Source organism: Toxorhynchites rutilus, chromosome 1, assembly GCF_029784135.1.
Source record: "Toxorhynchites rutilus septentrionalis strain SRP chromosome 1, ASM2978413v1, whole genome shotgun sequence".
Lineage (NCBI taxonomy): Eukaryota > Metazoa > Arthropoda > Insecta > Diptera > Culicidae > Toxorhynchites > Toxorhynchites rutilus.
Window position 1 is genome coordinate 161,869,234 of NC_073744.1, and position 13,966 is coordinate 161,883,199.

The 13,966-nt window shown below is 39.2% G+C and overlaps 1 protein-coding gene across 16 annotated transcripts in view; it reads left to right on the forward strand.

The window, feature by feature from the left end:
- LOC129764626 (uridine phosphorylase 1) overlaps window positions 1-13,966 on the forward strand; it is an 80,503-nt gene that overhangs the window by 34,067 nt on the left and 32,470 nt on the right. For 2 of the 16 annotated variants that reach the window (XM_055763902.1, XM_055763893.1), the window contains exon 1: window positions 13,111-13,402. The exons of 13 other annotated variants lie outside the window; for them this stretch is intronic. The gene's annotated coding sequence lies outside the window, so the exon portion shown is untranslated. Of the gene's footprint in view, window positions 1-13,101; window positions 13,403-13,966 lie in introns of those variants that run through there. One more of the 16 variants, XM_055763909.1, reaches the window with a different exon arrangement.

A 13,966-nucleotide genomic window follows, 5' to 3' on the forward strand; every position in this document is an offset into this window, starting at 1 on the left:
TTTTTTGCAATGAATCGTTACTGGCGATGAAAAGTGGATCCATTACGACAATCCTAAACGTCGGGCAACGAATAAATACCCCGGCCATGCATCAACATCGACGGCCGAGCGGAACATTTACGGCCAGAAGGTTATGCTGTCTATTTGGCGGGACCAGCTGGGTGCGGTGTACTATGAGCTGCTAAAACCGAATGAAACCATTACGGGGGACCTCTACCGACGACAATTGATGCGTTTGAGCCGTGCACTGAAGCAAAAACGGCCACAATACGAGCAAAGACACGATAAAGTTATTTTGCACAATGCGACAATGCTCGACCGCATGTCGCGAAACCGGTCAAAACATACTTGAAAACGCTGAAATGGGAGTTCACATCCCACCTGCCGTATTCTCCAGACATTGCTCCGTTCGATTGCTTCCCTTTTTTCGATCGATGCAACATGACCTGGTTGACCAGCACTTCTCCAATTTTCCCGACTTTTTGAAAGTTGTCATTGTTCAATTGAAACCGAACAATAAATAGTACAACGACAATGGTGTCATGGTGGTCCCCAAGGAGTACAATCCAATACGTCGTGGCTAAATCCGATCGAAGAATACTGGTTGATTGTGAAGGGGGAACTGAAAAAACGAGTGTGGAACTGCAAGCGACCAGAAAGAATTCAAGCGAAAATGGAATTTAACTGCCAAATAAATGGGGAAAAGCTCGTTCACGGGATGATCGGGACCGGTGCTCGAGGAAAAAAATGCTGTTGTCATATAATGACATTACATTTGGATATGATCGCTTGTGGCTTATGGTTCATGACAATTCGATCATTTTTGAAAAATAATTAAACAAATATTCTACACACGAACAAGATGAATTCTCGAAAAATAACTTCCAAGTGTTCAACAATTTTGTTTCGCTCGTCTCGTGTGAACATAAAATCACGTCTAATCGCCAAAATCTCGCACTTATTCCCACATATCAGAGTACTTCTCCAAACTTCCTATTTTTTTGACGTAAATGGTCTCAACTCACTACGAGCTTTGTATTCAGCAACAATCGTCATTATTCTGTGAAACGAAACCAGTAACTATTCGCCCCCGCAAGCTAAGAGCAACTGCACATCGCACCTTTGCGAAGCGAAGTTATCCATTTATTCCTGCACCACATGAAGCCACCATAAAGGAAATCCGGGAAAGGAACATATTGTTGCTATTGCCTAACTAAACGCAGAGCAGAGCACGTGACCTGGTGGCGTTGTTTCCCGAAAATGGGTTACACGAGCCGAGCATCTTTCTTGCTGGGAGAAACTTTTTCATTGCATGAGTGAACTTTTTCGTTATGAAAATTATCTCGGCTAGGTATTGATTTTTTTCTTTCTCTCTTAGTAACTGTGCACTCCATATTGTGAGCTTTTTCGTTTGGAAAATCAGGCCGCAGCTGCAAATACCTTGCCAAATAATCAGCTTTCTTGGGAATTTATCGGCAAAAACGAATTTGGACTTGCTACGAATTCTATAAAGTCACTGATCACCTTGATCAGTGACTTTATAGAATTTTTTGTTCAGGAAGTTGTCCATAATCCTTTTTGAACCTGATCAAAACATTTACAGCAGACAGCTGATTTTTGTAAAAATAAAACATATTTTGAACTAGCTGACCCGGCAAACCACAATTGCTTTTCTGATTTAAATAATTATTTTTCTGTGCGCGATCTATATTGGCAGTATATAATTTCTTTCTTGACATATACACCTTACCTGGGCCATTGGGCTAGGGATCGAATTCTCCACGGAGAAAACAGAGATGGTGGTTTTTTCTAGGAAGCATAGACCAGCAAAACCAAAGCTTCAACTTTTGGGTAAACCGATCACTTATGCTATGTCATTCAAGTATCTTGGGGTCTGGTTCGACTCCAAATGTACTTGGGGGGCCCATATTAGGTATCTGAGTAAAAAATGCCAACAAAGAATAAACTTTCTCCGTACAATTACCGGCACCTGGTGGGGAGCCCATCCCGAAGATCTTATAATGTTGTATCGAACAACTATTCTCTCAGTGATGGAGTATGGCAGTTTCTGTTTTCAATCAGCTGCCAAAACACACCTCATTAAACTCGAGCGAATTCAGTATCTTTGTCTCCGTATCGCGTTGGAAGATATCCATGGATATTCAGATTACCAACGATCTTCGATGAAAAATATAGGGGTATCAATTGTGATAATATGTACTTTACTGATGGGTCCACTATAAATGAGTCCACAGGATTTGGAGTGTTCAACGAATTTTTTAGCACCTCACACAGTCTTCAGAATCCTTGCTCAGGATATATTGCTGAATTGGCAGCAATTCATTGGGCGCTGGACAGCGTCGCCTCACGACCTGTTGAACACTATTACATTGTAACGGATAGTCTTAGCTCTGTCGAAGCTATCCGTTCAGTGAGGTCGGAAAAGCACTCGCCGTACTTCCTTAAGAGAATACGAGAAATTTTGAGTGCTTTATCCAGACGCTGTTATGTCATTACCTTTATCTGGGTCCCTTCACATTGCTCCATTCCGGGTAATGAGAGGGCTGACTCATTAGCAAAGGTAGGTGCAATTGAAGGCGATATTTATCAGCGTCAAATCGCCTTCAATGAATTTTATTCTTTAGTCCGCAAAAATACCATCGCAAACTGGCAACGCAAGTGGAATGAAGATGAATTGGGCCGTTGGTTTCACTCGATTATCCCTAAGGTTAGCCTCATTCCGTGGTTCAAAAGTCTGGAATTGAGTCGGGACTTTCTTCGCACATTCTCCCGACTCATGTCCAATCACTGTTCTTTAGATGCACTACTCTTTCGTTTCAATCTTGCCAGCAGCAATCTCTGTGTTTGTGGCAAAGGTTATCGCGACATCGAGCACGTTGTTTGGTCGTGCGAGGTGTATCTGGTCGCCAGATCGAATTTAGAAAACTCCCTTCGGGCCCGAGGAAGACAGCCCAATGTGCCGGTGAGAGATGTGTTGGCTCAGTTAGACCTTGATTACATGTCCCATATATATGTTTTCCTTAAAGCTATCGATCTTCGTGTGTGATTGTCCCTATGTCCTTATACCCTCCTTTCCTTCCTTTGCGGGTAATTCGTCCTCTTGCTATAAATAGTATAATAAGTTGAAATGTAAAAACACTATAGATATACAAACAGATTTAAGAATTGAGTGTTCGTCAACATTGTTACAGTTTTCTTATACCCCATCCTTCTCCTAAAAATATGTCACCCTTCTAAACTCGAGTACACCGCGAGTAATCGGTTTTCCACCTTACTAACCATAGATGTAAGAAAATTGTTTATATATATAGTTTTAAAATTATATTTAAGAATTCGGCTCCTTTAAACTTAAGTTACTGAGCCTGCAAAAAAAAATATACACCTGATGCAGACTGAGACACTTCAATCCTGGTGCTGACTGTTCAAATCCTTTGCTCCGTTCTTGAGTTAAATCGTGAGGAACGGACACCAAATCGTTTTTATTTATTAGGCTGTCAAAAAAGTCCTGCGGTATTTCCGCGAAGTGTCGTTGTAAGCGCGTAGTTCTAGTTGTATTCATTGTATCGAGTCATACTATAGCTTGTTGGAAAGGTATTTTTGCGCGCTATAATATAGTCCTTGACAGTGTTTTGTTTGGTTAAGTCGTTCGTGAGTTATAGTGTCGCAAATATGGAGCAAAATAAAGAAAAAATTGTGCAGTTTATGGACCCGATACAGTTTCCATTTCCACCGCACAACGATGGTTTCAACGTTTTCGTTCTGGTGTAGAGGTCGTCGAAGATGCGCCACGCTCCGGAAGGCCTGTCGTCGAAAATTGCGACAAAATCGCTGAATTAGCCGAGAAAGACCGGCGTAGTAGCAGCCGTAGCATCGGCCAAGAGCTGGGGATAAGTCATCAAACCGTTATTAACCATTTGAAGAAGCTTGGATTCACAAAGAAGCTCGATGTATGGGTGCCACACACGTTGACGTAAAAAAACATCTTTGACCGTATCGACGCATGTGAATCGCTGATGAATCGCAACAAAATCGACCCATTTCTGAAGCGGATGGTGACTGGCGATGAAAAGTGGGTCACTTACGACAACGTGAAGCGCAAACGGTCGTGATCGAAGCCCGCTGAAGCGGCTCAGACGGTGGCCAAGCCCTCATTAACGGCCAGGAAGGTTCTGCTGTGTGTTTGGTGGGATTGTCAAGGAAAAATCTATTATAAGCTGCTTCCCTATGGCCAAACGCTCAATTCGGACCTGTACTGCCAACAACTGGACCGCTTGAAGGTAGCACTCATGAAGAAGAGGCCATCTTTGATAAACAGAGGCCGCATTGTCTTCCATCAGGACAACGCCAGGCCACACACTTCTTTGGTGACGCGCCAGAAGCTCCGGGAGCTCGGATGGGAGGTTCTTTTGCATCCGCCGTATAGTCCGGACCTTGCACCAAGTGACTTCCACCTGTTTTTGTCCATGGCGAAAGAGCTAGGTAGTCAGAATTTAGCCACAAAAGAGGCCTGTGAAAATTGGCTATCCGAGTTTTTTGCCAATAAGGAAGCGAGCTTCTATAACAGGGGTATTATGAAGTTGGCATCTCGTTGGGAACAAGTCATCGAACAAAACGGCGCATATTTGACTTAAAACAGATGATTGTAACTAATTTTATGAACAAATGAAAATTCAAAAAAAATACCGCAGGACTTTTTGACAGCCTAATATATAGATATGCAAAATTTGTCGAAAAATGACTTTTCTATTTTCCAACTTTCCGAATGTTTTTCGTATTTTTTTAGCATACAGTGATAGACATTCGTTTAGCCGCACTTAAAAAAAACTTGAAACACTTACAAAACAACTAGGAATGTTCTTTTTATCGGGATACTCATTTGCTATAGTGATAGTATATTTTATTGAAAGGACGTGCGTCACAATCACACACACAAGGCGGCATCGGTGGATATAAACATTCAAACGTCGTTTTTTCCCGAGACATAGTTCAGCCGCAGGGCATAAAATCGAGTTTTCGCATAATGACCAAGCCATTATCTGTGTTTTTTGAAAAAATACTTGGGAATGTTCAATTTACAAGATTAATATTAGATGTGCAACGTAAGAAGTTGGTGAGATTAGTGATTTACGTAGAATTTAAAGGAATGGCGAAAGGTATTCTATTGACGGAAGAGGGGCTGAAAATAATAAAGATATTCAGTGAACAAAAGTTTTCTAATCGCTCGATCGTAACAAAAATTGGTCTATCTGAGAAAGTGGTAGGGAATTTCTTTAAATAGTGCCAGAAATATGGGATATAACGACCATCAAATGGGAACACCAAAGTTACTTTACGACTTAAAGGTCGAATAAGACACGAAGCAACCAGGAAACGATGTCCTGCTCATACATTAAGGCAGAAACGGTTGTTCCAGTAACGAAGAGGCATATTGCGCGCATCTTGAATGAGTCACCAAACATCATGTGGAAGAGACCTCAAGGGAAGCCGAAACTGACCGCCCCCATATTTAAGCAGAACCATCTCATTATCGCCCGGCAATACATGGAATGGAAACTAGAATGGAAAAATCTTGCATTTTCCGGCGAAAAAAGTTCAATTTGGAAGGTCCGGACTGTTACAGTTGCCATTGGTACAATTTAAGTCAACGGCATGTCGTGAGATCGAAGCGAAACTTTGGGGGCGGAAGTTTGACAGTGTGGGGAGCCGTTTCCTATCACATCAAGCTTCTCATTTGTTTCATTTTCTCCCGAATGAACTCCGAAAAGTATCTTCAATTACTGGATGACGTTTTGATTGGCCATATTGAGAATAACGCTACCGAGAATGTCGTTTTTTCAGCAGGATTATGCATAGATCCACATTTCCAAGCAATCGAAGGCATGGTTTGCCGAGAAGGACATTCCGCTTCTTGAATGACCTGCTGGCAGTCGATTGCAATCCCATAGAGAACCTATGGAGAACGCAAACGGATGACAATTTGACAACATTTCCAGTCTCGAGGCAGTAATTCAGGAATGTTGGGCTATAATCAATATGGCAACTTTAAAAGCTGTCTGACTCGATGCCAAATCGAGTTTTCAAAGTGATCCGAAATGGAGGTGGACATACTAAATATTAGCTACCGATTGGACTCGAAATTTGCCGGCCAAATTTTCTTTTATTGAAATTTTAGGATGCGGCTAAACGAATGTCGACCCTGATTCCACATATTTGAATTACTTAGAAAACAAAAAGTGAATTTATACTTTTTTTTTGATGAATTCGATGAAAATAACCAATAATCATCTTTTATGAGCAAAACTGTACAAAGAATTGACTTATTTTTAAAAATATTGAGAAAAAATAAGGTGCGGCTAAACGAATGTCTACCACTGTATAAACCTGACGCAGACTGAGACACTTCAACCCTGATACTGATTGTTCAAATCCGTTGCTCCGTTCTTGAGTTAAATCGTGAGGAACGGACACCACATCATTTTTATTTATATAGTTATGCCCTCTACGGAAAATAGTTCAACCAAAATTGCGTCATTTCCCCCGAACAACAATTCCAATTCCAAATCACCCCGTTTATTGGATAAAGCAAACTACTCGAAGTTGATGGATGGCATAATAGCTCTATTAACCTGCTAATGACCATCCGTTCGAAAATACAACAGCAACTTCGATAATTTTTCATATTTTGCCATGTGACAATATTTTTACACCGAATTATGCTCAATCAACTTACACCAATGGCTTTCGTAAACCAATATGTTTTCTAATTTTATGAACAAATGAAAATTCAAAAAAAATACCGCAGGACTTTTTGACAGCCTAATATATAGATATGCAAAATTTGTCGAAAAATGACTTTTCTATTTTCCAACTTTCCGAATGTTTTTCGTATTTTTTTAGCATACAGTGATAGACATTCGTTTAGCCGCACTTAAAAAAAACTTGAAACACTTACAAAACAACTAGGAATGTTCTTTTTATCGGGATACTCATTTGCTATAGTGATAGTATATTTTATTGAAAGGACGTGCGTCACAATCACACACACAAGGCGGCATCGGTGGATATAAACATTCAAACGTCGTTTTTTCCCGAGACATAGTTCAGCCGCAGGGCATAAAATCGAGTTTTCGCATAATGACCAAGCCATTATCTGTGTTTTTTGAAAAAATACTTGGGAATGTTCAATTTACAAGATTAATATTAGATGTGCAACGTAAGAAGTTGGTGAGATTAGTGATTTACGTAGAATTTAAAGGAATGGCGAAAGGTATTCTATTGACGGAAGAGGGGCTGAAAATAATAAAGATATTCAGTGAATAAAAGTTTTCTAATCGCTCGATCGTAACAAAAATTGGTCTATCTGAGAAAGTGGTAGGGAATTTCTTTAAATAGTGCCAGAAATATGGGATATAACGACCATCAAATGGGAACACCAAAGTTACTTTACGACTTAAAGGTCGAATAAGACACGAAGCAACCAGGAAACGATGTCCTGCTCATACATTAAGGCAGAAACGGTTGTTCCAGTAACGAAGAGGCATATTGCGCGCATCTTGAATGAGTCACCAAACATCATGTGGAAGAGACCTCAAGGGAAGCCGAAACTGACCGCCCCCATATTTAAGCAGAACCATCTCATTATCGCCCGGCAATACATGGAATGGAAACTAGAATGGAAAAATCTTGCATTTTCCGGCGAAAAAAGTTCAATTTGGAAGGTCCGGACTGTTACAGTTGCCATTGGTACAATTTAAGTTGAACACATGTGTTTTGATAAAACAGCACTCAGTGCAACATGTACTTTTATTTACTCTAGTCTGTATTTTTATCTTTTCCCACATCAAGGCCAATATATGCTATCGTTGATTGTAGTTAGCAGTAATTTTAGCCTTTTCCCAGAAGTGCATCAAAACACATAGAATTAATTACTTTGAAATTGAGTGGGATGCTAGGTGTTGTTGTAAAAAAAAACGAAGCTGAAGAGAGTGACCAACAGCTGTTTAGCATGCTTTTTAGTCTCTTTCCAGTAAAAAAATAAGCTTAACTCACAAGTGACATCGAAAATCGTATTATGTGGATTTGGAAAATTTGATACTTACGTATAAACGCCACCGGAGTCGTAATAAAATAGATATCAATTTTATTGTTCGCACTCAGTTATCTTTTATATTGTTGTCAACTTGTAGTTTGCAATGCTTTTTTTCTTATTTTTAGGGCTACCAAAATGGGTACTTAAACAAACACAACAAAACTTAAAAACAGCAATGCGTACGTGTGATTCAATTAAACACAAACACTCTTCGCCAGACGGTGTGAAAACTGATACGGTGTATATTTATCGGATTCGAGAACAAAAATTTATAAGGAGAGCCTAATTGGATCTGATTCTCACCACACAGTTGAACCTCCGAAGCGGTTTCGCTCTCAGACTTCGCGTCGTACTAAACCTCTTTGTGTGGGACTGTTGCCTGCTCGCTGGCTAAAGGGAGAACAAAGTACAAATCATGATTATGACTAGGTTTTGAATTATAGAGGCTTTCATCTTTCTAAGTTCATTCTCTAATTGAAACTCTAATTAAAAAAGGCCAATTTTGAAAACTTAAATCAAACTCTTGACCCTGAGAAAGGCCATTTGAAAAGCCTCGCTGCCATTGCCGTTTGGTCGCTAGCGGGATGAGTAATGTGTAATGAATTATGCCTTCCCTATTTTGTGTTGAAGATATTTCAAATTTGAACGTTCATTCCCTTCTAGTCTCGAAAAAGGCCATTTTGGAAAACTAACTCTCTTGCGGCCTTGAGTAAAGCCATCTGGAAGGGCTCGAGTATTGCCGCCGTTCGTTTGCTCGCCAGATGTCTGATGAATCGTAAATGAAAAAAGATGCTTTCCGATTTCTGTTCAGGAATCGTCCTGCGTTGTCTGCACAAACGTATGTGCAATCACAATCTCTCGCTTTGGTACGATTTCATAATGAGAGCACTTAGTTAGCGAAAAAATAAATATAAATTGGGAATCAGTTTTTTTTGTACTTCAGAATCTGAGGTCATATTCCTCTTCTGATGTACTCCTGTGTGTGTATAAATGTGTAAGCTATGCACTGAGCGTGTATTAACAGAATTTTAAGAATGCATCCACGAGCAAGTTATTTTGATTATCCATTCAACGCAGTAGCAAAACAGAAACTGAAAGTACGAATCCCGAGTGAAATTACTTTTGTTGTATGGCAGTGCAAAGGCGGAGATGACGCACTAATTTTTATCTCCTGCACTGCATTTGCATTTCGAACGAGCAATTTACGAGCGACTGATTTGCATAGCAGACTTTGAGACAGTAGTGGTATATGAAAAAAAACCACAGCTCACGAAACTGATCCAATATTGTTCGTGTTCGAAAATATCGTAGTATCGTTATAGTTTCAAGTTATATTCGTTTTTTTCCTCTATTATAATGATCTTCCATTTTTGGAAGAATGTCGGAAGTGAGAATTGAACTTGTGACCTTTAGCATGAGAGGTTTGAATGTTACTACAACGCCAGATCGCCAGATTTTCGTTTCAATAGCAATCAAACAGGAGACGAAGGAGACGAAGTTACTGCTCTGCTGAGATGTTCTGAGATGTTCTCGAATGAACATATAAAATAGAAATTTATGGTAGCCCTGCAAGGACCAATGAACTGATGCACTGAACGGCGCCAACGATTCGCGAAGCATCAGAACAATACAAATTCAATTTGAACATAAATTACAAGGGTCGTTCAAAAATAAGTTTCAGAGTCTCAGAAATCTCGGAAAAATAAAGTTAGGACCAAAAACAAGGCGATTTTCGTAATCTACGTTTCATTTTCTATCTTTCTACATAATCGCCGTAACGTTCGAGGCATTTTTCATAGCGTGGCACGAGTTTTTCTATTCCGAGCGCAAAGTGCGTAGCGTCCAAATTTTTGAAGGACGATGTAACTGCGTCACGAATTTCTTCAGTGTTATCGAATCGTTGACCGCCGAACCGCTCACCAATCACGACTGAGATGAAATTTCAAGCAGGTAGCCGTATTTATAGATTTATTTGATTTCAAAAGTTAGTTTTGTTTTGAGCCATTGAAAGTGTTATGGGGCCAATAAGTAGCATATATTACTTGTACACCTTTTGTCTTTCGAATTAGGTGATTATCATACCGCTTCGTTTAGTTGGTGAAGAGGTATTAGCGCTCAAAACCTTACACCTCAAACCTAACTTAAACTTACACCCCAGTACAAAAATGAAAGCCGTTGTCGTACGTCAAAAATTTCATAAGAACGAATGCTATGGATGCCCAACTTTGTTTGCCGGATTGTCAGACACTATAATTGAAAGTGAAGGCTTCATGCGTAACAGCTGTCAGCCACTAGCATACATACTGACGTGCGTACTTCTTCTGTAGCAGCCAGGGCTCGACAAAGTCATGTTCAACTGAGGATAGTCAGGGGAATCTGAAGAAATTCGCCTTCGTATTCAATTGGGAATGAGTTCTGACTTATTCCAGCAGTTTCTCCGTCAACATGACTCAACAGTCATTCAGGTGTTTAGTTGCTATTTCACTCTACGACTCGATTATCTCATTTCATTATTTTCGTCAAATGGACTTCAATGCATATCAAAATGACTCCTCTCAAAACGAATTCGTTTCTCTCTCTCCTGTATCACTTGTGCATGTATCCATGTTTGAGTTCAACGTGATTTGACATATGATGAATTTCATGCCAACTCGACTGGCCGTTGGTAGCAGCATCTCATATATCAGTGAAACGTTGTGAGTGTCAACACTTGGGTCTATTAAGCAACTTTGGATATTTGAAATATTCAAAAAATATTTAGACTAATTTTTGAAAAGGACCGAATTTTTTTCTTGATTTTTCGCAAAAAATTATAACTAAAAAAATATATAATAATTACAAAATTTTGGTCAAACGATGAAATATAGTAAATTGTTTAAATTTTCAAAAAAAAAGAACAATTTTTGTTTCGATTTCGCTGAAAAAAAAAGTTATTTTCAAAATTAAAACTCATTTTTCTCAAGAATTTTTTTTTAAATTCTCAAAAAAATTATATGAATGGCCCTTACAATTTCCAACAAGTCGTCCATACATCGGAAGATGGGCACTTTTACATTTTAAAAACTTTTATAACAACCACCTATTCTTTGAAAAATTACAACTAATCCTAATTTTGTTTAAAGTCAAGATAGCGATATGGGGTATTTGATAAAGCTCTATATCTTATTAAATTATGAACTTTCGTGGAAGACTTCAATTTTGTATCTTTTATAGTTTCTGAAATATGGGCATTTTTGTATGGAGACCCCTGAAAAAATAATGTTTTACTCGTTACATTGTTGTGTGTAAATTCTCGCATTTGACATGTTTCTTAATAGAAAAAAACATGAAAAATTTGTTGTTAGAAAAACTTTTTCACTGAAAAGTGCCCATCTTTCGATGTATTTTTCGATGTTACAAGTAGTCCGAATTGTTGGAAATGATAAAGGCTATTCACATAATTTTTTGAGATTTTTAAAAAAGTAAGTTTTTGAGAAAATGAGTTTTAATTTTTGAAATATTTTTTTTTAAATCTTGTGTTTTTATTATGTACTTTAAACAAAAAGTACACGTTCGGTGCGATGAAACTAGCTCAACGAGTTAACCTCGGATTCATTGGAAGCGCTCTTGAACAGTCTGCTAAATAAATGTTTTTTTGAGGTTCATCCATTTAAGAAAATCAACATGATCAAATTCAAATATTGAAATATATTGATATCGCGGGACACTTTAGCTTCTTTTGCCAAATGCGGGACGTTTCGCGAGACGTAATCTAACGCGGGACATTTTGGCGAAATGCGGCACTGTCCCGCGTAACGCGGGACGTCTGGTCAGTTTAAACAAACTACAACTTTTTTGGTGTTTTTCCGGTAGACTGGGCATAAAAACATCGTTTTATGAAGAGAAGAGAAAATTGTCAAAAAGTAACATGGGACAACTATGCGTAGAACGGCACTACAGGTGAGCTAGATTTTTTTGTTTCGTACACGAAAATTACACACATATGAAATAGCGTACAGTGTTGTGTTCAGAAACACTGACAAATTTGTGAATTTTGTTAATTTGAACCCGTTTTCGGCATTTTCAAAATTGAACTCGGAGACAAACGCTTTTTACTAATACTAACGTGAGGACCTTTATAGCATACCTCGTAACTGTATGAGTTCGTTGGTTTCAGTTCACGGTGGGTAAACAATCCAGCCATCCATTAATGGTGTTACTACTTTTTTGCAATAGAAATCTAGTTTTCGTTTCTTTTTATATGGACTTCAAAATAAGATTGTGTACGCAGGTAACGAGATTCGTGTCAGAGGGAAGAGTAGTGTGGATTGAAGTCAGGTTGAATGAAGAGGCAGATTCGTATTCATTAGTCACGTCAATTAGAACAACCATTTGCTAGAATAGTATATCAGTCATCCTTGCTCTCAACGCTCGTCAATTCATTTCCTAGTCAATTCAAGTCATGTTGACGGGGAATGCCGAAGTAGTCCTAGTCGAAGCGAAGCTACGAGAGTCAATATTAATGTTTCATCTTCGAAGATTTCGAGTCCTGGTAGCAGCAGTAGCAGTCCCGTTATTGAATAGACTTCTCAATCTACTGAATCGTTGATTTGTCATACAAAATCATTCGGTTTTTTTCTCGGTGTGTGCACACATGTGAAAGCGAGAGAACGTGTGATCGCGAGAGCGGCGAACCGCGATCGTATGATGTGATCGTTGGAAGCCAAGCGCGAGTAATTTCACCCCTCTCACCCACCAAGTAGAGTGTAATTACGCATAAGATTAGCAGTGTTTGATGTTCTATACACAATGTTTTTTTTTCTCGCTGCACATATTGTTGACGTTCGCTCGAATCGCCGCCTTTTAATGTTTATGTTTTATTTTACCTACCTCCTTCGCCTTCGCACCCGTTGGCAGTTGTGGCTTCTGTTTTTTCAAGTCTCCTCATCTTCCGAACTGCCAGCTGGCAGCTGCATTCCCGATCGGACAAATAAAAGAACCTAATAAATAGAAGCTCGCGAACTAGTTTCGTTTGTACCGTCGCGTTGAACGGATGTCAGTACTCTATTTTCGAGTGGTGAACGGTTTTTTTCTTGTGTGAACGCGTACACGTGTTGCGTGCGAATTAAGAGGTTATATACTAGGTGTCACACTGTGACAGTTTTGCGTAGAAAGTGTGAAGTGATTATCTTTAGTGTGTACTAAACCGAGCAAAAAATAATTGCGAGCAGTATCATCGATGTGATTAGAAGTGTTGACTAGAAACGTGTTCAATAGTCAGAGTTTGAAGATTGTTCTAAAATTAGACCACAGGTTCGAGCGGTTACATTCTACATAGCTTACGTGCAACGGTTTTTTTCGGGTTTTTTTACGTTCGAATTGTTTGTGTTTCTTGCATGGCGGACAGTAGACATGCTGACTAGGTTTCAGTGGTATTTCCGATGTGGACAAAAAAAGGATTGCGTCAGCCGAAATTAAATTCCCGTTCCTGTCTGACATACAAACTTCTAGTGTTCGAGCGCTAGATGCATGAAAATGCCTCCAAATCTCTTCATTTCCAGAAATTGCTAAATGATGGAGAAAGCGATAAAATAAAACTGCAAATCACTGCAATTTGCACAGTTTATTCGACAAAAAAAGTGACTAAGCGCGGTTGTGACGTACAGAGCACACCTCGAAATGACCGTAAGCTGTGTTGAAATAGGATAGGCGAATTTTGGCGCTCATGTTTCTTCCTTTAGTATCGATTCTCTCACCTTTCAAATGTTGCTTTTAAACATAGGTTGCATCGGGGGAGGAGAATTCGAACAACTGTCGGGTTTTTCTTATTCACAGCGGAAGTAACCCATAAAACAGCTGTAATGGAATTTTCCTTCT